We start from the raw sequence: 27,909 nt of genomic DNA, 5'->3' as shown, positions 1-27,909 counted from the left end.
ACATTGTGAAAAAGATTTAATTCGGGCCAGACAACAGAAACGCAGGACTTTTAACATAAAACTGAAAAAAAAAAAATGAAAATTAAAACAGTAATTATTTCAAGGATGTTTTGTGGGGAGCCATGCATTTGTGGATGGCAGTCACGTAGGTGACTAGGCCCAGGACAATGGGACCGTGAATGTTTAACCCAAGGAAATTGGGTGCGTTCATGGATGACGCCAATTCAATGCCTATAGTCATAGGTTGGGTATATTATTAACCTAATAAGTCATGGGATAGACACAGGACATGTAGAACAATGGGCACCTGCAGAGTCACGTAGATGTTCACGGGCACCTCACATGCTCTTCGATAAGGTCACCTGTAGGGTTTATGATTGGTGCATAGGTATAGCGCGTGATGTGATGTTTGATCCTTATGTAAGCTTTGGGACTATAATAGGGGGCTAAAATTGTGGTGCGGGGTTCCCGGATCAAGATATGTAGAAGACTGACAATAAAGAAGTTTGCCACTCAACCTCGTCTGCGGGTCGTTCTTGCAGGTCGAGAGCGACATCTGGTGCCGAAACCCGGGAACCCGACTCTGGACGTGGGCTGAGGATTGGGGTAAGTGCAAGAAGTTCACCCTAAAGGGCCCTAGGGTGGCGATCTAAAGTGCGCGCCTATTTCCTGTCTTTAGACGGGAGTGAAGTCTCTGGGGACTATTGTTAGTGGGCAATTTTTAAGGTTCCTCAGAGGTGTAAGGGTTTCCAAAGATGGGAAACGAACTTGCCCGCTATAAAATGGAGGATCCGTTAAAGGATCTGCTAAAGGCTCATGGCACCCCATTAAAGGCTAGGACTGCTCGTGCCTTCTTGAAAGAGGCCGGCGAAATTGCCCCTTGGTTCATAGAGGAAGGACTTTTGAATGTGCCGCAATGGGAACATCTGGGGGAGGATTTGCGGCGAAGTACAACAGTTACTCCAGAGACGCTTGCGGTGTGGTCCCTTGTTAAGGTCTGCCTGCAATCGTCTCGGGAGCGGCTAAAGCAAGTGGTGCAGCAAGGGGAACAAATTTTAGAAAAATTAAAAGAGGAATCCTTGAAGGGCTCTTCGAAAGCTAGTTCTACAAAAGCTTCGGGGCCGGAAACCAGCTCTAGCAGTTCTACAGATTCTTCTGATAGTTCATCTACTTCACTAAAATCAGTTAAAAAGTCAAGAAAGAAAAAGGTTTCGCGGCCTCCTGGCGCGAAACGGTCTGAGGATGCTTCTGTGCCAGGGGCAGCTAAGTGCCCCACAGCTCCGCCATGTGAATGGCCGCCACCTTATCAGCCTCATTGTGCGAAGGTGTGCCATTGTTCAGATTGTGTGGCCGCTAATTGGAGAGAAGTTATGGGACCTGATAAAGGAGTTTTTCCGGTTTTGGAGGACCAGCAAAGGCAGCGATACCATCAACCTTTAGATTTCAAGCTAGTAAAGTGGGATAGACACAGGACATGTAGAACAATGGGCACCTGCAGAGTCACGTAGATGTTCACGGGCACCTCACATGCTCTTCGATAAGGTCACCTGTAGGGTTTATGATTGGTGCATAGGTATAGCGCGTGATGTGATGTTTGATCCTTATGTAAGCTTTGGGACTATAATAGGGGGCTAAAATTGTGGTGCGGGGTTCCCGGATCAAGATATGTAGAAGACTGACAATAAAGAAGTTTGCCACTCAACCTCGTCTGCGGGTCGTTCTTGCGGGTCGAGAGCGACAATGTTTGAAAAATCAAGGTTTGAAAAACCAATGGATGGGAGAATTCTTCAGCAGAAACATAGCTTCTGTTTAGGCACGGGCTTTCATGTGTAATTAATTCGCCTCTTTCTCTCTCACACCGAAAGATCCTTTGGAGACAATCAAATCCATCATTTTCTGAACCTCTGCCTGTCACAGCCAGCGACAGCCACGCTTTTAAATTTCACAGTTAACCTTTTCGGTTACTTAGATTCTCTTCTTCGTTCTTGGTTCCCATAGGACAAGTTTTCCTCTTGAAATAATGTCAATCCCAGTGTGGAGAAAAACACCCAGAGCAGAGCCACGGTTGTCTGCCCGCGCCCTCTGGAGGGTGGCTGCCTTGCACCAAGGACAGAGACCCTGTGGGGAAAGTCGGGAAGAGCCTCAGCGGCCCAGGTTCTAGTCTCTTCCAGAGGAAGGTGAATTACTGAGTGTTCTATTCTTTGGAAATGTGGTTAAAAGAAGACTGATTTATACTAATGATGATAAAAGCCATTTCTGGGCTAGTTGAATAATCTGAATTATAAAACATTCTTTTATGCAAAAGGATTTTTATTATTTTCAATCCTTCGTAGTAATAAAAATTAAGCTCCTATAATATTGACAGATGCCTCTTAGGATCTGTTTTTAAAAGCAACAAGAAGGACTCACAATTAGTAGGGGGAATTACAATATGTAAAACTGAGTATTTCTAAGTGATTTGTAAGTTTCCTCAGCTTTCCTTGGTTGGTTTCCTTGTCTAATATTCCTTATGTACTTAGAACACTTTTTTTTTTTTCCTGCTCAGTATCATAAAGGTATCGAGTATAGCTCTCTACCATTAAATAAACCGTAAATGATGGGGCACCCGGGTGGCTCAGTGGGTTAAAGCCTCTGTCTCTGGCTTGGGTCATGATCCCAGGGTCCTGGGATCGAGCCCCACATCAGGCTCTCTGCTCAGCAGGGAGCCTGCTTCCTTCCCTCTCTCTCTGCCTCTCTGCCTACTTATGATCCCTGTCTGTCAAATAAACAAATAAAATCTTAATAAATAAATAAATAAGCTGTAAATGAATGGACTCTATAACAACAAGATTACTATATAAAGACTTTGTGACTATTATCCAAAACTCTAAGTTAAACATAAAATCTAAAGCATTTAGCAAGGCATCTGTCTTACAGTACTCTTTCTCCGTAACTCAGCCTTGACGCCCTATCTTAAAATCAGATCATTCTTTGACATTTATTTTACTGCATTTAAATATCATCAGTTCATCCATGAAGCATTACACACTTCCTTCCGGTCACTTCGGTGACCACACACACTTGGATTGTTCGCTGGCTCCTGCCACTTTTCAGGATGAGCGATCAAGATCTTTTCTTTCTGCTACCTGCACCGTAATCGCGAGGACTAAAACTCTGTTGCGGGCTTTCTGTTTTATAGAGAAAAAAAATGAGCTATGTGGAGACCGAGAGGTTTTGTCATCCTCTGAGCCTTCCGTGTGAAGCCGTCCGGCTCTCCTCCTCGCCCGCCTTCCTGTGGGCCCTGGATGACCATGAGCTCAGCAGTAGGTAGAAAGTGCTCTCGTGGGGAGCAGCTCACAGAATCACCGGCTCACAGCGGACTCTGCTGGGTCCCCAAGTGTTTCCGGTTCTCTCCTGCCTCGGTGCGCCCTCGAAGCACGAGATGGACTGGAAGGTGAGATTCCAAACAAGTCAGCCAACAGACAGCAGCAGGCCTAGAGTCTGAGGTTCCGCATAGCCTAAGTCCCTTTGCTTATTAAAAATCACAAGAAGGGGGCGCGCCAGCTTTAGGCCAGTATCAGCAGCCCCTGTAAGCACATCTGCACTTGCCACCGGGCCACCCGTCCAGCCGCTGGTGGAGGCGGCAGCATCCCCTGGGGAGGGCGAAGGTGCTCTGGCTGTTGTGTCAGGAGGACAGCTCATTCGGCTTCCCGGCAGAGGAGCCCCTGCAAATGTGTGCCACTGGGTACCTTCCACTTGCACCTACTGAGGACGGAATGCAGGGAGGCCAGGGACGGCAGGCAGAGACACCGAGGATGCAGTGACACAGTGCTGAGGGACTACTGATGTCAAAAGAACAGGAACAGATGAAAGCAAAGAAAACAGCAACAAATGAAGTCTTAAAAGAGCCAAATGTGATTTAAAAAAAAATAAAAATAAATGTTCTCTCCATACTTTTTTTCTAGATGATATTGGAGAAGGTTTTTTTTTTTTTTTAAGATTTTATTTATTGATTTGTCAGAGAGAGACAGAATGCAGGATAGAGCACAAGCAAGGGGAGCAGCAGGCAGAGGGAGAAGCAGGCTTCCTGCTGAGCAGAGTCCAGCACGGGACTGGATCCCAGGACCCTGGGAGCATGACCTGAGCTGACGGCAGACGTCTAACAGACTAAGCTACCCAGACACCCCAAGACATTGTGCTTTGGAGATCACAAAGTAGTTGGTGAAGTGGGACAGTCTAAACAGAGCTGACAGTCTAAACAGTCTGAACACTTTTTAATTGCCTCCATCCAATGGAGAGGCGCTTCTCTGGTTATGCTACAATTTGAAAGTAGCTGGTGAGGAAAGGATATATTTGAGGGAATAAGGAACATCAAGCCTACCCAAAACTAATTACCTGAGAAAAGCTTTTTAAAAAAATATACATTTGGAAATTGTGGACTAAAGCGGTGTAGTATGCGGTACAGTTAGGGAAATGGAAGTATTTTTCTCACAAAAAGGATTAATAAAGACTCTCTCTATGTCCCTACATTTCCAAAATTTGGAAATATCATGATGAATTGAAACCGTTTTCTCTGAATTCTCTATTAAAATGTATAGTCAATATTTTAACTGATAAGAAGGCACTTAAGTAGTTATTGCATCAGATTAAGATCACAAATAAATGATTCCAAACTGGATGCCTTTCGACACAGGCTCTAGAGTAAGAGCTTCAGTACATTTTAGAGTTCGTCTGGTCCCCACTGACAGCAGACACCTTCTTAGGGCCAGGATCTGGCTCCTTCCACACCCCGTGATGCCCTGGCGTATTCCCATGACCATGTTTAGTTCAGAACCATGCAGATCATTCCGTTCTAAGCGCTAGTGACCCTGGTGCAGTCCCTAATGAAGATCTAACTTTTTATGCCTAAGGACGGACTGTCATGAAGTCTTTGCAACAATCAAGAAAAAGCAAGTGCATTAGAGATGAGTGACTAACCCTGAGCAACTCCAAGAGAAGCCTAGAATCTCATTTATTTTTTATCCTCAGCACAAATACTCAATGGAAGTCTTTTTTCCCCAAGCTGTTAAATATATTTATAACATCTTATTTTATTTTATGTGTGTATATTATTTCTAGAGTATGTACATTTATAGATTATTTATTTTTGCATAGTGTTTATAAATAATTTCAGAAGGCAAGAACAGTCTCATCTCATCATCCAGTCTGCAAAATTATTTTATTCTCTTCCTTGTGTAGGACAGGAAGCGACCCTCATCTCAGCAGCGGCCCATCTCTCAGCAGCGGCCCATCTCTCTTGGATAGAAACCATATTCAGCCCATTCTATCTTTTTAATGACCTCCTCCTAATGTGTATCTTGTCTGTCATTGCCAAATTTTGAAGAAGACCTCATCAGTGAGTTTTGTGATCTGCCTGTAGCCCACGTGGGTAGAGTACGTTTTATGTGCCTTTTAAATGTGGGAGTCTGGTTAGCAGACAACTGAGGAAACCCCAAAGCTGCAGACTAAGCTCTTGTGTTCAGAAAAATGCTTAAGACTTCAGACTCAGTGGAACAGACTGGGGTGGGGGGCGCAGGATGAGAGTCACAGGTCCCGCCCCACAAAATTAGTTAGCAACACAGCCAGATGCAGATCCCTTCATAGGCTGGGAAGCCGGAACTCTGACCCCTTTATTTCTTAGCTCTCCCAGGGGCTTGCTGTGAAATATGCCAAGGTCATGGGACCTTTGTGAGCTGTCCCTTCCTCAGCTCTGCCTACACAGACCACTGGCTCCGTGAGCTCTCGTGTCTGTTGCTCTGTGACCTCCGGAGAGCAATAGGCTTTCCTTAAATGTGAAGGCCACCCACGCAGTGTCTTCCAGGGACACTACAATTATGCCCTCATCACGTATTCTTTATAAGTCCAGGAAAGTGAAGCCATTTCAGCTCTTAGTAAACCCTCCTGGGAAGGATCTGAATCTGGATACTTGAATTCCCCTGGGCCGTGTCCTGCAGTCGCGGATGGCGCCTTATAAGATGATTTACGCTGTAAGACACATTTACTCCCATCTATCTTAACTTTCCTAAGAGGAACATTTTTGGTGTAAATATCCTAAACTGTTTCCATCAAGTAGCTCTGAAATTCCACGGCTCAGAACAACACTGTCAGCAAGCGGAGTGAAGCCCCCACAGGACATGTCAGTGGGCCTCACCTTCTTTCTTTCTTCTACTTTCCCTTGCTTTTTGCTAATGGATATTCACCAAGTTAAGTTAAATAATAGTGGCTTAAAAAATAATTTCCCTTTCATATGTTCTCCAACTCGTGCACTCAAGAAATCTTAGAGCTGATAGGACCACATGAAGAGCCAGTGATTTACATATGGCGGGCAATCAGGGCTGGGTTGCTAGGATTGCATTGCTAATAGTTTCCTTTTCGTAGAATAATGATGATGTTAATGGTTCATGTTTACATTTTCCTAGCTAATCATTAGAACAAATGTATATTCTAAACCCTATTTGGAATTCCTATTTTCTAGATGAGGGGGAATAAAACAGAGATAAATTATTTTGCCCATGGTCATGGCTAAGTTACAGAATTGAAATTCAAACTTTCACTTTCAACTTCTAGTCCATCACTGTTCACTGCTATGAATGGCCCACTCTCCCCACCACCATTTCGATCACTTGTGTCTTAAGACTCTTAGTACTATTCTCTTTATGTCAGTAAATTGATTCCACATTTTGGGTGACTTCATTTTAAGATTTCTGCATTTTTTGGGCAATGTCGTCTGTCTATAGTTTACCAATTATATTCATTTTGATATGTTTCAATGATATCATCACAAAACATCTTAAATTGATGCTTTGCAACATCCCCGGAAAGCAACATTTCTTCAGGGCCCCCTGGTTATTTATCCTGCCAGAAAACTGTCCTCATTTCCATTTATTTTGAGTTACTTCCTGCTGGCACGACAAACCTCTCTACATCTTTATGTATAAATGGTCTGCAGGCATAAGTAGAAGAAACCAGAACAACTTCCACTGTGTTGGTCACTAAATAAACAGAAATACGGGCAGTTTCTTTGAGAGTAAGTTCATAATATTTCCTCTGCTCAGTCCTCCTGACCTCAGGTAAAGTTAACCATTCCCAATTTGGGGCTTCCAGCAAATCCTATACAACACTGTGTAGTATCATACTCTTTAATATTTTTTATAAGTCTGTCTTTCTCCCAAGACAGCAACTACTTGACAGAGGTAAATGTGTCAGAGCTCAGCACGGTTCCTGATGTAGATTAGATGCTTAGTACCTGATTATAGAAAAAAGAAATGGGCCATGAGAAGGAACCAGGGGGGAGGGAGGTGGAAAATAAAGGAGGAACGGAAGGAGGAAGAGAAAAATACTAACTTGGTGTGGTTTATATATATACTAAATATTCTCATTTTTCTAAAATCTCCCATACTGCTGGAAAAAAAGAGTAAATCACCATTACACATAAAATGTACTCTGAATAACCCCTCTGACCCAGATTCTGAAGAACAGATGGAAGATAGTCAGAAGCACTAGAAGCTATCATGGTTATTAGTGTCCCCAGGAGGATTTCTTAAGGCTGCAAATGTACTCTTTGAGAAGAGCCAGGTGTTATAAAAATTTGATTCTTCATTGGCATGTTTTATCTAAAGCGTGGCTCTATAAGGTATGTTTTTAACCTGACAGGGAGAAGCTCTACCAACTGCCACTTAAAACCACAATCCATGTTCTATCTCCCACCAAGCTGGAGTCTAAACTTCCCCTCAGGAGAGGAGGCCACTGTTCTGAGTAAGCCAAGTAAATGGACATTTGAGTTAAAACAAAAGGAGAGAAGGCCCCCTGCTCTGCTGTGGGGGCCTGGGGCGATGCAGAGGAAGGTGAGCCAGCTCTCCTGAGGAAGGAAGCCTGGGGCCCCAGATGCCGAGTGAGCCTCTGGGGAGATCTTGTAGAAATCTTTCTTTACTGAGGAAGCAGGACACCAGAAACTAAAGAAGCTGCGTCCTTCGAGAAACTGAGTACACAGCACCAGCACTTCGCGATGGGGTGTAAGACAGGGCCATGAACAGAAAGAGGAGCCCCTCATCTCCTGCCCCCGAGAGCGGCCTTGGGAGAGTCTGGAGCTGATGCCCTTGATCTGAGCATTGCTCCTCACACACGAGGGGCACCAGCAGAGCCAAGAAGAGCCAAGAGCTCCTTTACTGGCCTCAAGGAGAGAGGTCAGTCAGGAAAAAAAACAAACAACAACAACAACAATACACGCCAGAGGCAATGCAGAGATGGAAGAAAAGTGGTTTGACAGCATATTCAATCAACTCTTTGGAGACTCCCAGAAATAACAGCCACAGCAATGCTTAACGTGGTTTTTAGGATGACTGGATAGAAAGCACCAGAAATTCAGCTGGAACAGACTTCTGCTGTTGTAATTTGGGAACAACCATCAGAATGACGGTCTTTGTATCCAAACACAACCAGAACCTGTGGGCACACCAGTCATGTTCCCTGCCTATAGCCTTCCAATCAGCCTCACTTCTGAATCACCTAGGGAAGTTTCCCAAAACCAATGCCCCCCTCCACAAGCCAAGAATTCCAACCAAGACACTGAGTCATTGAGTCTGACATTTCTTTTCTCTTTTCTCTTTTTTTTTTTTTTTTTAACTTTCCAGGTAATTCTGTCTTACAGAGGCCTTTGTGGAGAACTGGGTTAAAGTTTGCAGAAATAGACTTTTCCCATGAAGGACATTTCCTCTCTCTCTAGCTCACTCGTAAGCTAAGTCCCTGAAGGGAAGGTTTTGACCTGCTAGCATCTCCCCCAGCATGAACTGGGGCACTTAGGAGTAGAGAAACAAAAGAACACTTGGTCTAGGTGCCCACAGGCTGCATCTCTCGGTGAGGGCTGCTCTGTGTTCTTGCTCACGGAGCTCTTGTTAATCTACTCCGGCAGCTCTTGCTCTGCTAATGAAGCTGTTCGTGACCCTCAGCTCCTCTTCTGTTGTGCTTTGCCTCATCTTTTATTCCCCATCTTAATATTGGCCAATTTGGGTCCCCCCGCGCCCGTTAAATGGCATAATAGCTTCGTACATCTTTAATTGTCCAGGGTCACTGTGGCTTTCTGGCTGTCCCATGAAAGTAAATTTTGAATGGTAAGAAAAATATGAGAAATTCAACCAAGATTAAATTTGTAATGACAAAAGCAATGTAACCAATTGCCCCATTTTGGCGAGATGGAGTTCCTCACCAACAGCGGGATTTCCTCCCCTTTCTGCTGGTCCCAACCTCCCCTTTCTATTCTCTGCCTAATCCTCATCCCAGAGCACTGTCACCAGCAAATGTTATAAATAGAGTGTTAGTCACCCCATGCTCATTGACCTGGAACCGTGACATAGCCGTGCAAAATATCCCACCCCATTTCTGTGGCACATTTTTCCCTGAATCCCTGGGACTTTCCCAGAACAGCTATCTAAAAACCTTCTATACTCCCCTAAAACTGATAATGCATTTTTCTCCCCACCCCTTGACAAATGATCTTGCGTCTTACATTATAAAATGCTCCCAGTTATCTGTATGTCTCCGTTTAAGAAATCACTGCTGGGAATGTGCTGTGCGCTGCACATAAAACAGTCATGATTACTGGGAACAGCTAAGAAACTGCCATTAGTCATGTCTACCTCCCACTCTCGTCAGCTGGTCTTCCTACTGGGCTGTCACACATCGCACCGACACTCAGCTTTGCACCTTTGCTGAAGCTGCTTTGTTCCGGAGTCAAGCCTTCCTTCTGCCCCATCCATGACCAAGCCCCTCTCCGTCCGTCATCCTCCGTTCGCCACGACCCTGCCCCGCTCACACCAGCACACTTCTATAATTCGCCGTAAGCTGGAAATGACCCTCTGGCCAGTTGCAGGCACTGAATGGGGGCTTTCTAAGCCCTCTGTTGGGCGGGGGGAGGGTGCATACCTCTGTATCAAACTCCTATCAAGCCTCCCTACTATCTACTCTCTGGCTTCTTCTGAACAGTCAGGGGCAAGAGAATTCTGTCATGCTGTCGTTGAAATGAGTTCCATCTTGATACCTGGACCCAGTCAAGAGGTCAATACCACATAACAAAAAAAGCCAAATGTTTATGAAGACCTCTCCATGATGATAAAAAACATTCCTGATTTTGACTGTAACGTAAATGAAGCCTGACCCAATTTCTCTGACCTCTTGGCTTTTCCCTAAGCTGACTCTCTGGTTTATTCTTGGTTTAGAGAAATTCTTGCTCAATCTCTCTGCCTCTTTCTTGCCAGACTCTAGCTCCCGGTCATCTATCCCCCATGTTGGGATTGTCTCCCTTACAACACTTTTCTCAATCTTTGACAAGACAAAGGCTGAGACAAGTTCTGACCACAGATCATACTGGAGCACGTTAGGTGCTATGACAGTGAGCTTACATTTCAGAAATCTGACCTCCTTTCATCCTTCTAAAACATCTCTGCTCCTGGAAGACATTTATGAGTATCTTCAGTTAAAAACCTGTTGGCACAGGAGAGCAAGACCTTGGAACAGAGATTCTTTTACTTCATATTTTTATTTGCTAAAGATGCTAGATGTGCAACAAAGCACTCTATGACATTGGTAGAGTATCAGATTCTAATTTACGATCTATAATTCACAGTGTTTATTTTGTATTTGTATGCCTTAGGTATCTTATAAATAATGTTTATTTTTTTACTTAGAAAAAATACAGATCACTGATATTTGAAGTCTGTAGGAATTTTGAAGCTCACCTAGCCCTAACTTGATCTTTAGGGGAAGAGTTTAGGTCACTTGGTCAAAATCTCTTTAAAAAAGAAAAATGGGAAAACAGTTTCCCAAGTTCTGATTATTCTCATAGGTTGTCTTACAGTTCAAAGGTGATTTTTTAACTGATGGACTTTTGTCTTAGAAATCCTTCCCTCTTGTGCCTGGGTGGCTCAGTGGGTTAAAGCCTCTGCCTTCACCTAAAGTCATGATCCCAGGGTCCTGGTATCAAGCCCCTCATCAGGCTCCCTGCTTGGTGGGCGCCTGCTTCTCCCACTCTCCCTGCTGGTGTTCCTGCTCTCACTGTCTCTCTCTCTGTCAAATAAATATAAAAAAAAAGATTTTTCTTTTTTTAAAAAAAGGAAGGAAAAGAAAAAGAAATCCCCCCCCTTTTTTTTTTTTAAGATTTTATCTATTTATTTGACAGAGAGATACATAGCAAGACAGAGAACACAAGCAGGGGGAGTGGAAAAGGGAGAAACAGGCTTCCCACCGAGCAGGGAGCCCAATGCAGGGCCAATCCCAGGACCCTGGGATCACGACTTGAGCTGAAGGCAGACGCTTAATGACAGAGCCACCCAGGCACCCCAGAAATCTTCCCCTCTTAATAATTTATCAGAAAACTAGTTGGCAGACTTTTGAAAAGCTATGGCAGTTGCCCCAATTGGAATTATGCTACTCATTGATCTTGATACATATAATATTATATGTTTGCCTCTTATGCCTTTTATCATTTTCACCTTTTGATCTCTAGAATCTAGAATCATGTCTAAATACTTGGTCAATACTTGCTGAATGCATGAATCAAAATGCACCATACTTTCTTTTAATTCTGACCCAGCCCTACGAAAGGTTATGTCAGATGGAAGCTGCCACTTGGTGAAACTGGTCCTAACTAAACTAATTGACACAATATAGCATAACGAGTTTTGGGGACAACATCATTATAATGTTTGAGAATTATAACAAAATAAAGGAAAGCAACAAATACATTTTTAAAGCTTTACAAAATATTAGCCTCTCTCACAATGTCATTAGATTGCGTAATAATAAAAATAGCCGTAAGTTAGCCATACTTGTTATGTGTCCAGTACCATATTAGTTGCTTTATACAGATACCATCTAATATGATGCTCAAAACAACCCTCCTGGCAGATACAGTTGCTGCTCCCTATGTTACAGATGAAGAGCCAAGACTGTGTTCAAGGCCATACAACTGTAATGCCTGGAAAGTAACTTAACCCCATGTATGTCTTTCTTGCTCCAGTGCTTTTAAGGTTATACTCTTTGCCTTACTAAATTGATCCAAAAGAGGTAGGGGAAAGTAAAAACAAACATAGTTCTTACAAAGTATTCATTTCCTTCCTGCTTATGTATTTTGGAATGTTGTGTTTTACTTAAGAAAATTACATGATAAGATAAATTGAAAGAAGAAGACATTAGATTCAGAAGAACAAGGAATGGTACAAAACACCACAGTACTACTTTTACGGATACCTAGTTTCACTAAAAGTAACATTATAAATCAAACAAATAGTAATCTTTAAAAATCCTATTATAGGACAACTGATTTAATATACTTCCTTCTAACTTAAATCTTCTGCATATCTGTAATTCAGAGAATAGCAGTCTTCAGTTACCCTTACCTAGTACTCACTTTGTCAGGTAATGAAAAATATAGTCCAGGATGAGATGTTAACCTTTTATAAAATTATAATTTAACAGCTTAGAACTGCTGATCAACCAGGAAAACTAGCCAATTGCTTGTACTATGTATATAATAAAATGCTAAAGAATCAATTTTGGAGGCAGTTAGTTTTTCTAGACATAGCTCAGCAATGAGATAATACCTTCCCATTATGTAATCAATGTTTAAATTACATTCTGTCTTGACTACACTTCTCTAGGATGACACACTTAACTCATATATTAAATATAAATTCGTAAGATTTATTTTCAAACTTTATAAAACATTCTAAGTCATGTGGAAAAATTAACTTATGTGAGCAGCAAGGAAAAATGAGACAGCAGTTTAGAGAACTTATAGTGCCAGATATTAATTAAATTATAGTGTTTAATACATTAGAGTAATCAAAACAATGTGGGATTAGAGTCAGGATAAGCAGATGAACAAAGCAGGACAGACTCTAGAGATAAGATCTCAAAGTTAATATAAAGGTGGGATTTGTTTCAAATCAGTGGGAAATGTGTTTTAGTCAATAAATGATATGGAAAATGTAATTTGTAGGTGTTGGGGGGAGAAATGAGTAAAATTAGACTTATATAAAAACCTTTCACACTAAAATAAAATCTGTATAGATCACATTTTTTTTTTAAGATTTTATTTATTTTTTGAGAAAGGGGGAAGAGCACGGAGGGAGAGAGAGAGAGAAGCAGACTCCCCGCTGAGCAGAGATCCTGATGTCCAGCTCAGTCTCAGGACTCTGGGATCCTGACCTGAGCAAAGGCAGACACTTAACTGACTGAGCCACCCAGGCAACACTACATTACATATTTTTCAAAAGTGAAACCATAAAAAAAAAAAAACTAGAAAACATTTTCAATATATCCATATGATTCTACTCCGATGGCTTCATCACCAAACCATTCCCTGATTTCTGACTTGAACCCCCTTTCATAAGCACATGGCATCACACACACACATATTTACATATCAGAGTGTGCATCGTCTTTGTAGAATTACATGACTTTGCAGGACACTGTGGAAGGTATACAACAACACCCCCACCAATGTTAGTGGCTCGCACATTTTTTAAAAGTTTATTTTACCTATAAAGCTGCAATTTAAGCATGGTTTGGTGGAATCTGTTTATCTCTGCTCCCTTGTCAACAGCTGGGGAGCTCAAAAGCCGGAATGGTCTGAAGCCCTCGCGTTCACACAAACGGCAGTTGAAGATGAGATAGCTATTCTGCCAGGTGTTGGAACACTGGGGTTCATTAGTCACCTCTCTTTGTACCTGTGTGTCCTCCTCTCCTTTTGCTCTCTCACCATTATGGCCTTAGATTCAGAATCCAGCCCATTTTCTCTGTTGGTCAAGGGCTCCCAGCATCCGTGTTCCAGAAGAGAGAAAGCCAGAGAGATGCGGTTTTGCCTATTGTGACTCAGCCTCGGAACACAGGATCACTTCTACTGATTTCTATCCTTCAGGGACCGATCTCCATGGCTGGCCCAGGTCTTAGAGGGAGGAGAGTTAGAACCCAATGTGTGATGAGAGGACTGTCAAAATTCCACAGGTGCTTTAGAAACAACCACACAAGGATGCGTAGCTTGTTAATTCTGGGCAAGCCCGGAGAGCTGGGAGCTGCCATGGAGGAGAGGAAGTAAGAGAGTAAGAGAGGTAAGAAAGAGAGAGGGAGAGTGAGGAGGGAAAGGGAAAAGAAACAGATCTGTGGGGGTAGATGTGAATATTGTGCAGTTGGACATGTCATCCCTAGAGTATAAATTAACAAAACAATGCGGCCCATAAATTTTGGGTGTTGTTTTAGTTCATGACTTGGTCTCTTCAAGATCTGAGGTGCCGAGATTTAGTTCCTAAACCTGCAAATGTTTTCGGCCAGACCCATGGTGATTCTCATCAGCTGGGGTTCTTCCTCCTTGACATGTCTTTAGCAGTAAAGCAACATTTGATCAAGAGAGTAGCTGATTTTCATTTATTCAGCTAACACTAATTACTTCCTCTCCCTTTATGCCTCTTCACCTATCAGAGACTGGCCTTCACCATTACAGAGGGGTTTGGTTGTGACTGCTGTGTAGTTTGTTTTCTCTTTGGAGAGCTACCTGTGATGACTGACAGAATCCTTGGGAGGTGCTGAATCATGGCGGTTAGAAAGAAAATGTGGAAGGACTCCGATTAAGTCAGAGTTCTCCATATGAGGTCAGTCCACGATTTCCAAAGACCCAGGTTTTCAACGGTGTGGAATGATGAGTATTAGTGGATTATTAATCCTAACTTACAGTAGTCATGACTTTGTAATGTCCTAACTAATCCTCTGGTCTGGATAATCTTTCTATTACTTGCTTTCTTGGGACCTGATTGACAGAGGTCGTCCAGTCTCATAACCATGGCTGATGGATCTGTTCTAAGTGGCCACTTCTTTACAACACTTTTAGTGACTGCATATTCCTTAGGAGTAGATAGAAGCCATCCTTAAGAAGCTCATCTAGGCTAAAGTCCAATAAAACGCACTTTTGTATTTCTACTGTTGTGGTTTTATTCTTATAGAACCATATGTCCTAACTGCTGACCTGCATTGAACCCCAGTATGCATTTTCTCCATTTATATTTGCTTTTATCTGTATGAGATAAACATTTCACCATTTAAGCGTGTGCCTGAGCCACAGTCCTCAGCACTGAGTGCATTTAAAACATTTCATCATCCAATCGAGAAAGTGTCCAAATTTAAATGCATACCTTATAATAACCAGTACCACTCAGTATTAAATACTGAATTAGAATGGATTCTCAGAAGGGTCTTCATATATTGGGCACTGTGCTAAGTGATATGGTTTTTAATTGCTTAACATAAAGTCACTTAATGAGATTTATAATTCTCGTGAACATCAGTGTAAGTTTTAATGAAATGTTAGAAGCACATGGAGAATTGGTTCTTTGCTTGATTGGAATAGTTCATTTTTATAAGACTGGTAAAGGATGAATAAATTAGATAACTCTAAGAACAAATGACAGCTCTATGATCCAGAAAAATATAGGCATTTCTGAATAAGATATGAAAATCTACAGATATTGAAGGTTATGTGGTCTCAACAGAATATCTTTCATTTCTGAAAACCAGGATGCTTTACTAAGTCCTAAATTCCTACACACTCAGTGAAAATTCAAGAGCGATGTACAATCTTTGCTTCACAAATGGAGACTGGAAATGAACAGAAGTTAATTAACATGCACATAAAAACAGAAGGAATTACAGATACGCTTCTTAACTCAGTCCACTCTTCAAACTGTTCAGCATCAGGTTCCCATCAGCTTAATTATCCTCAGGAAGAAATCCTTCTCAGAGAGACTCAACATCTACTTCACGTAGGAACCTAATTTCTGCCTTCTCTAATATTTTCAGAAGTTAATGGCAAAAAAAAAAAAAAGAAAGAAAGAAAAAAGTCTCTGGTTTTCCAGTAAGTTTGACAAAATGGGAGCAGCAGGAAGAGAAGACAAGAGAAACCCTTCACATTGGATCATCCACTTCGGGCAATTACAGATAACAGAGAGTTGCCGATAAAGACAGAATTTCAATCAACCACTAAACAGACTCCCACTGAGGAACATACTGAAGAAACATGAACAGATAAGACAGAAGACAACCATATGGCTGTTCTTAATGACCCAATAAATACAAGAAAAGTGTGGTGCTTCTAATCGGTTCCAAACTAAAAACTCATTTGTATGTTTTGTTTCTAGTTTCAAGGAAGGCAAAATGCCAATTCTCATTTACCTTTATCCCAGGGATTCAAGGAGAACAAACAAATTGTATAAAAACTATCTTCTGTTTTGTTGCCTTCAAGATTTTGTTTTGTTTTGTTTTGTTCCTTACCCTACCCATCATGCCAACCAGCTCAACTGCCATTTCAGCCTTCAAAATACCGAAACTTCAACATGGTAAGGTCACTTCCATTATAGTCCTCCACATGGAAACCACAGACAATGAAACACACACACACACACACACACACACACACACACACACAGGAAACTGCATTGCCTCTTGTTTCTCAGTCAGCATTAAGTTCCAGATGCTTCTCAAAGGTTCCTCCCTCAGCATGACTCTTGCAAGAAGGTCCTTCTTGTGGCATGTTATCCTCTGCCCTTCTAGCAGCTCATTCCGGTTCTGCCCGCAGATCTCTGCTCCTGCGTGCCTTCCCCAAGGAAAGCGGCCCTAACTCACAGATTCTGTCCTGTTCCTTGTTCTCATGGCACCCTGTGCTTTTCTTTTTCATCTTCCCTGATGGCAAGCGCCAGGTCATCAGGGCTGGGAGGAGCTCCACGGAAGCAGACAATGTTGGTTTTGCACGCACAGGAGAGCCAAGCATACTGTCTGGTAGCTAAAAGTCATTCATAGAATGAATGGGCCTCCATTTTCTAACCCTTTATTCCTATCATTTTCTCTGTCTCACAAAACTCTCAACCTTGCCAACATCACTGGCTGTGACAATTCCACCACCCCCCAGGTGCCACCTCCCCCAGGAAACCTTCCTTTGGTCATCTCTGTAGAGGAAATTTCTCTGAACTTTCACAAACATTTTTGGTGCTTGTTTCAAGGTATTCATGCACTGGTTTATCTTATTTTCTCTGGTTATTCCCAAAGTGAAGACTTTTATTTTATTTTTTTTAAGTGAACTCTTTTAACAGTCTTTCATATCCATCTTTAACAGTAGTTTATGGAAAAAAAATCAACATTTGCCTAGACTTCTGATTCCAATCTGAAAATTTTCCCAAATTGTGAGAGCAGCCAATGAAATATTTCTATGAAATATTTTCTATTCCCAGGGCTTGGCATAAAAGACATGCTCAGTAAGTTTTTTATTCTTTCTACTGAATCCAAGTTATAATCATTTCTATAAGGTCTTATCTCTGCAACTAGATTCCCAGCTCCTAAAGGCCAGGCTTTGTTTTCGTACAATGACTAACACAAAAAAACAAGTATGTATTAAAAAAATATTTCTTTCAATGGAAAGATACACATTTTAAAAATTATACTTTCCTTCCCAATCTTTAAACATAAAAGTTTTCTCTTTATCTCATAAAAACATACATGTTTATTTTCATGAATTCTGAGGATGGAGGGGATGATCATTACTACTCACTTTAGGAAATTCAGACCTGAGGATCCCAAACAATGCTTGTTTCCCAGAAATATGAGTGAAAATACATGTTTCACCACATGTGGTCAATAGCACTTGGGATTCTTCTGAGTTTCGATTTCTTCCTCCATGTTTGTATTTTCCCACCGACATCTCAAGTTTGGGAAACCAGCGTTAAGTACTTTTTTGCAGCATAGATCTTAAAGACTAAATTTTATCATGGCCCTTGATAACTTTTCAAGCATTAGCTTGACCTGAGTAAGAGAGATGATGGTTTCTTAATGACCTCCATCACGGCATGATGAAGTGTGGGTCCCCGAGAGCCATCAATCACCTGCCTGAAGGATCAAGAGGGCTAATTCCCAGCCGAGAAGCAGCTCTTCTTCTCCTGCCTATCACTCACACATCTTCCCTCTGCTCTTCTCACTCCGTTAGCTGCCTGTGTATCTGCACAGAGGTGATCACAGAGGGACCCGCAGGCCCTAATCCCTGCTATTTCTAGCTAGGTCTCACCTCCCACCCCAGCTGAAAGGTTCGATGATGTTTATTTACAGTGATATTTATTTAATCTTCTCTCGCTCCAGTTCTCAGAATTTCATCTATAATCTATTTGAAATTATCTTATTATACCTACTGCTCTTTTTCCTGGCAGATCGATACACCTTCTCCCCAATCTAAAACCTAGTGCTCTAGAAATTCACCTTTTCTGACTAATCATGATAAATTTCTTTGTTGTTTCTTTGTAGTCGTCGACCCTTATCTAAAGCCATAGCATAACCTTTAATGCAGCCTCTGACTAACATATCTGGCTCTGGAATCATTCTATGGATAGTTGAAAAATTAAGTAACTTCTGAAGCCTCTGGAAGTAGTAAGCAGATTTTAAATTGCTCATCTTAGGCGGTGTAGTGATAAGAGGCATGGTTTTCTTCTATTGTATACAAAATGAGATACAAATTATAACATAGAGAATTACAGGTCCTCAAACGAACAAAACTACTAATAATTCACACAGAAAAGGAATTTCCTGGAATTGAGGAGGCAAGGAATTATTTTCAATATTTAAAAATATATATTATAGAAACTGGACATTTGCTTGAACAAGGACATCATCAACTAACCAAGGTCATATGCGTGGAAACTTGGTGTGGATGCTGGCTATCTTGCATATATAGGAATTCTGATATACATGCACTAATTTCCGGTACCTGGTTTTGTTTCCTTGGGTTTTGTTTCATGGAACAGCATACAACAGTCTTTTACGACTACATGGAGATGGCTGTTGATATAATCTCCCACTAAGTCATCAAAGAGCACAGACAAAAAGGGGGGTGATGTCGTAGGAAAACAGTCAATTGAATTGAGTCTTGGCTTCTATGCCTCCCAAGTACTCCTAGGTTCTTAAAAAACTACCTCAATTTCTTTATTGCTCTTAAAAACTGACACTTTTTTCATAACAGACTAATTTATTTTTACATATAAACATTTTAAAATTTTCATTCAAATTTGTAAAACCTTCACTGACTCCAATAAAAAATAGATCTTCTAATTCCTACCTTAATTTTTAAAAATGACACTTTTTGTTTTCAAGCGCTAAAAACTTACTTTAGAAGTGAACTGTCCTTGAGTCTGAAGAGTTGATCGGTTTTTGAAAAATGCTCTAAGAACTTTCTAGTTTGTCACCCAAATTGCATGTCAGACAACAAAGACCACTTTGTCACGCTTAGATTCCATTCAATCATAATCTGAGTTTGACTTCAAAGCTTTCACAATTCAATTTTATTTAGAATTAAGAAAACATGACCGCTGAGAACAGTAGAAGGACAGGGAGACCATTTCTCTTCGACCAAACATCAGGGCAGAATGCGTGGGGACCATCTGCCTTCTCTTGTTCTTCTGCTTTTATTCCTCTCCCTCCACACTGAAGTGCCCAGCTGCCCTCTGGGACGGAAGCCACAAGAGCTGGGGATGTTTACATATTTGGAAATGTCTGTGCCCATTTTGGCTACTGTGTTGTGTGGAGGACTTGGCTATACAAGGTTGTGGAACCTGCAGCAACTTTTACGTCTTGCATAGAAACACTGTCTTTTGTGACTATCTCACGGATACCTGGTCAACCTGAGATCTTTTCTTCAAAACAAAACAGAGCCATCTTTTCATTATTATTAGATACTGGAAAAAATAAGAACATAAAGTCTATATCAGGAAACCATCCTGAGAAATCTTAAGTCTCATTTTGTGAGATTCTAACCAAGTCCAAAACAAAAACAGAAGCAACCAAAAGAAACACTTTGAGAAGAGTGATTTGATTAAACTAAAACATAAGTAGAAACTTTTGGACAAACTATTGTGCAAATGCTCTGTCTACAAAAATTGTTCAGTATTAGATGACTTTTATTTACTACTTATTTCATTTTAGTCAACCTCTCCCCAGAAGATGAAATCAGAGATACAAACTCTGAATATTAACTTTTTATTCAAACTAATGTTCCAGTTGACATATACTGAGCTCAACTAGGGGAAAATATAAGAAATAACTGCATGTTGAATAAGATGAGAGATCTCCATTTATTACATTGTGTTTAATAATTATGCTATTTATTATAGTTTAGGGGATAGTTTTTAGTATCTAATTTCATTCAAGCTATTTTAAGAAGTTTTTCTCAACTGTTTCTGATAAATAACAGAAGCTTCATGTAAAAGGGTTTAACACCTATCAAAGTGAAATAATTTTAAACATAAAATACATTATTTTACATGAGATTTCAGGTAAGTATTACTACTCAAAAATATAAAACACAATGTATTTATAGGCTGTTAAGTAGTAAAATAACACTCCTTAACAAGAACAAAAATATTGACCTTGGTCCATTTATTACTTTGAAGATTGTTACGAACTGAATGTTTGTGTCCCTGCCAAACTGATATACGGGAGTCTAATCCCCACCGTGAATGGTACTTGGAGGTGGTTTCTTCAGACAGTGATCAGAGTGTAAGAGCAGAGAGCTCACGAATGGAATTGGTACCTTTATAAAAGATAGCCCCGAAATACCCCTAGTCCCTTCCACCATGTGAGAGAATCTGTGAATCAGGAAGCAGGCCCTTGATCTTGAACGTCCTACCCTCCAGAACTGTGAGAAATAAATTTTGCTTTTTCATAAACCACTATGTTTACGGTATTTTTGTTATAGTAGCCTGGACAAACTAAGACAAAGCCAGATTTAATTTTTTTTCCCCTTGTCATCTAAAGAACTAGCCCCTTCTCCTAAACTCCGCTGTCCAATTTTAAGGTGTGACTGAAAAGGCAACACTCTCGCAGTTGGCTTAGAAACCCTGCATTACCACAAAAGCACTACTAAGTCAGAGGGTTCCTCGGGGGAGTGTTTGATGAACAGGGGATACTCACCTTAAAGGTTATAATTTGGAACTCAAAAATAATACCCAGAGAGTGGGACTTCTGGGTATGCTTTCGCCTACGTGTGTGCAACTAAGTAAATCACATAATCTCAGTGCATGCGCAAACACAAATATCTTGGTTGCTTAAGGTATCATACCTAAGACATAAAAAAGATTTACAAAGAAAATTTAAAGTTTTAAGTCATATCCAAAGTTGATTTAATTTCACTAATACAGAAAATCCTAAGTGATTTTTGTCCCTCTTTAAATCTGAAGCATTTATACCCTCTGAGATGACTAGAATTCTTTTTATAAAAAGGTAAGATGCCTTTCAGAACTAATGCTATGCTCCTTCCTTAGATAGCAGTGATTAGTGTAAAACTGAATTAGGTATAGATTTCTCTGTCTAAAGGGTAGCTAGGGTCAAGTTTATATTTGTAATCTTAAAAACCAAGGTTATTTAAAATGGTATAGGTTATCTTTAAGTGTATAAATATTAATTAGGGATATATTAGGGACACTGCTCTTTTGAATTTTAAGTATATGGATATTTTTCTCAAGTGATAGAATTTTAACTTTTTATGAGAATATAATATATAGTGTATAAAATATTGTCAAAAACCTAAAATACCTTGCAAATTTAAATATGATAAACTACTTAAAAATGCCTATCTTCTCACCTCCTTAAGAAATAAACACCACACACAATGCTTTAGAAAACACAGGAGTCGGGCGCCTGGATGGCTCAGTGGGTTAAAACCTCTGCTTTCGGCTTGGGTCATGATCTTAGGGTCCTGGGATCGAGCCCCACATCGGGCTCTCTGCTCAGTGGGGAGCCTGCTTCCCTTCCTCTCTCTCTGCCTGCCTCTGACTACTTGCAATCTCTGTGAAATAAATAAATAAAATCTTTAAAAAAAAAAAAAAAGGAAACACAGGAATCAATGTATATTTAGCTGCATTGTGAAAATGTAATTCACACACAAAAAAACCATTTTAACATAAGAAGGAGAAAGAATGAATTAAATTTCTCACACTGAGAGCTCCGCCAGCCACTGGTTACCAAAAAAAAAAAAAAAAAAAAAGTGTGTATGCCTTCAATTCCTTTATTAAGTGTTCACTAAAAATGAGAGAAAAATAGTTGGATGTGACAATTTATTTTTCTACCTTTTAAACAATATATTTAAGTAATTTTATTCTCTCTTCTTTTATAAAGTAAGTACTGATGGTCCTAAATATTGCCTTAAAATTCTAATTTAAGAACATCCCCAGAGATTTGATATGTGGTGTATTTTCATTGTATGGTCTCATATTCCATTTGGATTTTTACTAAGTTAACTGAATTTCCATGTTTCAGAGACTTTCATGGTTATGCTTTTGTAAGTGTTATTTAAATGCCTTAATGCCCCAAAACATGATCAACTGTTGAAATGTTCCATATAAGCTTTAAAAAAGAGAGGCATCTCCAGGTGTTGGGTGCAGTGTTCATGATGCATCCCTGGTCACTGGGTTTACTGATTTGTCACATGCTTCCTGATTATGCTGCTGGAGCTCCCAGCCCCTGAGAGGTCAATGTTACTATCTCCTGCCCTCATGCCAGATTTATCCATATACTTGATTAATCCTGATAATTTTTCCTTAATATATTTTGAATTGGATCAAGTTGCTAAGCTCATACAATTTTTAAAATACTACTTCTTCCTGAGTTATTGAACCTTTTAACAAAATCTATTTTTAATAATGTTTTAAAAAATATTTAATAATGTACAACTCCTGTGCAGTGCCCAGCCAAACCACCATAACTCAGCCATGCACCCTCCGCCAGCATCATATGCAGGGCCCAGCCTCGTGCCACAGGCCATCATGGCACCCTGCCCACCAGCCAACATAGCATGTTGCAAGATCTGGCCTAAGAGTAGTAGTCCAGCACATATTTTGCTAACACTGGCACTCTGCTCCCAAGTTCCCAGGTGGGTGCACCCCCTCAAAGCTGGCCTGCTTGGCTCCCACCAACATCCCAAAAAGCAAGAACAGCACTAGCGTGTTCCACAACATGTTAGACAGTCAGATCCAGTGAGTGCACTAAAAGGGAAAGTCTCAGACACAGCCACAAGGCATAATCAACACACATAGGATACTCCCCTGAGTGCCAGGTTCTGGTGAACAGGGGACACTGCATTGCTGGGCACTCCAGGACCTCTTCATAAAGTCACTACTTTCAAGAGCAGAACTGACTTTTTTAACACAGAGAAATAGCTACAAAGAGGCAGACAAAATAAGGACACAGAAACTTATGTCAAATGAAAGAACAGGTCAAAGCCATGGCCAGAGATCTAAGTAAAACAGATATAAGGAATATGCCTGATAGAGAATTTAAAGCAATGATCATAATGATACTCACGGGACTTGAGAAAAGAGTGTAAGACATGAGCGAGGTCCTTAACAAAGTGATAAGGAATAACAGCAGAGATAAAGGGCTTGATAAACAAAATGAAAATATACTTGGTGGAATGAACAGCAAGATAGAGGCAGAGGAATGAATTATTGGCATAGAAGACAGTGTAATAGAAAGTAAATAAGTTGAACAAAAGAGAGAAAAAAAATAATTATGCAAATTAATAACAGACTTAGGGAACTCAGTGATTTAATCAAATATAATGACATTTGTATCATAGGAGTTCCAGAAGAAGAGAAAGAAAAGGGGACAGAAATTTTATTTGAAGAAATAACAGCTGAAAATGTCCCCAATCTGGGGAAGGAAATATATCCTGATCCAGGAGGCTCAGAGAACTCCCATCAGAATCAAGAAAAGCAGACCCACACCAAGATACATAGTAAGTAACATGGCAAAATATAGCAATAAAGAAAAACAAATTTAAAAGTAACAAAACAAAATAAGTTAGTAACCTACAAGGGAAAACCCATTAAGGCCAGCAGGAGATTTTTCAACAGAAACTTTGCAAGCCAGAAGGGAGAAACACAATATAGTCAAAGTGCTGACTGGGAAAAAATAGGCAGCTAAGAATACTCTATCCAGAAGACTATCATTCAGAATAGAAGGAGAGGTAGAGAGTTTCCCAGAAAAACAAAAGCTAAAGGAGTTCATGACCACTAAACCAGCCCTACAAGGAATATTAAAAGGGACTCTTTGAGTAGAAAGGACAAACCAGAAGTGACAGTATAAAGGTAGGAAACAGAAGAGCAACAAAAATTAATAATTCTTTAGTAAGTGAGTCCATGAACTCACAAAAGGATAAACAATATATAACAGAAACCTAAAGCATGGGAAGGAGAGGAGAAAAGAATAGGTTTAAAGTTAAACAACCATCAAACTAATACAGGCTGCTCTCTGCAGAAGAAGTTAGACACAAACCTATGGTAACTATTTATCAAAACCCACAAATAAATATGCAAAGCATAAAGAGAAAGAAACCCAAATATATCACTAAACAAAATCAGCAAAACAGGAAAGATAAGAATCAAAGAAAATCTCAAAAGCAACTATAAAACAAGGAATAAAATGGCAATAATACATATCTATCAAAGATTACTTTGAATGTAAATGGACTAAACTCTCCAATCAAAGACATAAGGAGACAGAATGGATAAAAAACAAGAGCCATCTGTATGCTGCCTACAGGAGACTCCTTTTAGACCTAAAGACACCATCAGATAGAAAGCAAGAGGATGGAGAAACATCTATCATGAAAATGGATGTCAAGAGAAAGCTGGAGTAGCAATACCTATATTGAACAAAGCAGATTTTAAAACAAAGACTAACAAGAGATAATTAGAAATACTTATGCACCCAACACAGGTGTACCTAAATACATAAAGCAGTTAATAACAAACATAAAGGAACAAATCAATAATGATTAAATAGTTGTTGGGGACATTAACATACCACTTACATCAATGCACAGAACAGCTATACAGAAAATCAACAAGGTAAATATGTCTTTGAATGACACTGGAACAGGTGGACTTAACGGATATATTCAGAACGTTCTATCCTGAAACAGCAGAGTATACATTCTTTTCAAGTGCACATAAAACATTCTCCAGAAGAGATCACATATTAGTTCACAAAACCAGCCTCAACAAATTCAAGATCAAAGTCATACCATGTATTTTTTTCTGATCACAATGCCATGAAACTAGAAGAAGAAAAAAAAAAAAAAAACAGAAGAAAAAATCTGGAAAGACCACAAATACATGGAGGTTAAATATCATGCTACTAAACAGAGAATGGGTCAACTAGGAAATAGAAGAGATTTTAAAAATACATGGAAACAAATGAAAATGAAAACAATACGGTCCAAAACCAAGTTTATAGCAATACAGACCTACCTCAAGAAGCAAGAAAAATCTAAAAAAAAAACCAAAACAAAACAAAACAAAAAAAAACTGAACCTAACTTTACACCTAAATGAGCTAGAAAAACACAGAAGGAAGGAAAAAATAAAGCAGCAGAAGGAAAGAAACAGTAAGATTAAAGCAAAAATAAATGACTAAGATACTAAAAAACAATAGATGAGAGCAATGAAACCAGGAGCTGATTCTTTGGGGGGGAAAAAATTGATAAACCTCTAGCCAGACTTATGAAGAAAAAAAGAGAAAGGGCTTAGATAAATAAAATCACAAATGAGAGAGGAGAAATAAAAACCAACACCACAGAAATACAAACAATCATAAAAGAATATTATGAAAAACTATATGCCAACAAATTGGACGACTTAGAAGAAATGGATAAATTCCTAGAAACATATAAACTGTTAAAAATGCAACAGAAAGAGAAAAACTCCCAACAAACAGAAGTCTGAGACCAAATGGTTTCACTGGAGAATTCTACCAAACATTTAAAGAAGAATTAATACCTATTCTTCTCAAACTATTCCAAAAACATAGAAAAGTAAGGAAAACTTCCAAATTTATTTTATTAGGCCAGCATTATCCTGATACCAAAATTAGATAAAGACACCACTAAAAAAGAGAACTACAGGCCAATATCCCTGATGAACAAAGGCAAAAATCCTCAACAAAATACAAGCAAATCAAATTCAACAATACATTTAAAAAAAATCATTCACCACAATCACATGGGATTTATTCTTGGGTTGCAAGGGTGGGTCAATATTCACAAATCAATCAATATTCACAAATCAATCAATGTGACACATCACATCAATAAAAGAAAGGATAAGAACCCTATGATCATTTCAATAGGTACAGAAAAAGCATTTGACAAAGTACAATATTCATTCATGATTAAAAAAAAAAAAACAAAGAAAAAAACCTCAACAAAATAGGTAAGTGGGGAATATACCCTCATACAATAAAGGCTTTATATGAAAAACCCACAGCTAACATCATACTCAATGATGAAAAATAGGGCTTTCCCCCTAATCAGGAATAAGACAAGGATGTCCACTCTCAGCACTTCATTCAACATAGTACTAAAAGTCCTAGCCACAGCAATCAAACAACAAAAAGAAATAAAAGACATCCAAATTGGTAAGGAAAAAGTAAAACTTTCACACTACTTACAGTTGACACAATACTATATATAGAAAACCAAAAAACGCCATAAGAAAACTGTTAGAATTGATAAACAAGTTCAGTAACATTGCAGGATACAAATCATTGTACAGAACACTGTTGCATTTTCATACATCAATAATCAAGCAACAGAAAGGGAAATTAAGAAAACAATCCCATTTACAATTGCACCAAGAAGGGGCGCCTGGGTGGCTCAGTGGGTTAAAGCCTCTGCCTTCGGCTCGGGTCATGATCTCAGGGTCCTGGGATCGAGCCCCATATCGGGCTCTCTGCTCAGTGGAGAGCCTGCTTCCCCCCGCTTCTCTGCCTGCCTCTCTGCCTACTTGTGATCTCTCTCTCTGTCAAATAAATAAATAAAATATTAAAAAAAATTTCACCAAGAATAATAAGGTACCTAGGAATAAATCTAAACAAAGAAGTGAAAGAGCTGTGTAAAACACTGATGAAAGAAACTGAAAATGATACAAAGAAATTAAAGATATTCCATGTTCATGAATTAGAAAAACAATTATCAATAAAATGTCTACATGACTTAAAGCAATCTACAGTTTTAATCCAATCCCTATCACAGAGCTAGATCAAAAAATCATAAAATTTGTATGGAACTACAAAAGACTCCAAATGGCCAAAGCAAGAAAAAGAAAAGCAAAGCTAGAGGCATCACAACTCCAAACTTCAGGTTATAATACAAAGCTGTAGTAATCAAAACATACAGTTCTGGCACAGAAATAGACACACAGATCCATGGATCACAATACAAGTCTCAGAAATATCCCACAGCTGCATGGTCAATTAATGTTTGACAAAGCAGGACAGAATATTCAATTGAGAAAGGACAGTCTCTTCAACAGATGGTGCAGGGAAAACTGAACAGCACCATGCAAAAGAAAGAAAATGGATCCTTTTCTCACACCACACACAAAAATAAACTCAACATTGATTAAGGACCTAAAGGTGAGACCTGACACCTTACAAATCCTAAAAGAAAACACAGGTAGTAACCTCTTTGATGTTAGCTGTGACAACTTTTTTCTAGATGTGTCTCCTGAAGTGAGAGAAACAAACACAAAAAGAAACTACTGGGACTACATCAGAATAAAAAGCTCCTGCACAGCAAAGGAAACAATCACCAAACCCCCCCCCCAAAAAAAAATCTACAGAATGGGAGAAGATACCTGCAAATGACAGCTGATAAAAGGCTAGTATACAAAATATATAAAGAATTTATACAATTCAACACTTAAAAAACAAATAATCCAATTAAAAACTGGACAGAAGGGGTGCCTGGGTGGCTCAGTGGGTTAAAGCCTCTGCTTTCTGCTCAGATCATGATCCCAGGGTCCTGGGATTGAGCCCCACATCG

At 39.7% G+C, this 27,909-nt stretch overlaps 1 protein-coding gene and 1 long non-coding RNA gene across 4 annotated transcripts in view; one reads left to right on the top strand and one right to left on the bottom strand.

Moving 5' to 3' along the window:
- PRKN (parkin RBR E3 ubiquitin protein ligase) overlaps window positions 1-27,909 on the bottom strand; it is a 1,064,961-nt gene that overhangs the window by 598,113 nt on the left and 438,939 nt on the right. The gene's annotated exons all lie outside the window — the stretch shown is intronic.
- On the top strand, window positions 238-25,063 carry LOC116587479. Its single transcript, XR_004284465.1, has 3 exons — window positions 238-248; window positions 11,957-11,961; window positions 24,967-25,063. It is a non-coding gene; the product is annotated as an uncharacterized LOC116587479 (long non-coding RNA).

The sequence above is a fragment of the Mustela erminea genome, chromosome 4, assembly GCF_009829155.1.
Source record: "Mustela erminea isolate mMusErm1 chromosome 4, mMusErm1.Pri, whole genome shotgun sequence".
Taxonomy (NCBI): domain Eukaryota; kingdom Metazoa; phylum Chordata; class Mammalia; order Carnivora; family Mustelidae; genus Mustela; species Mustela erminea.
The sequence above is the reverse complement of the archived record's forward strand: the minus strand, read 5'-3'. Positions and strand labels throughout refer to the sequence as shown.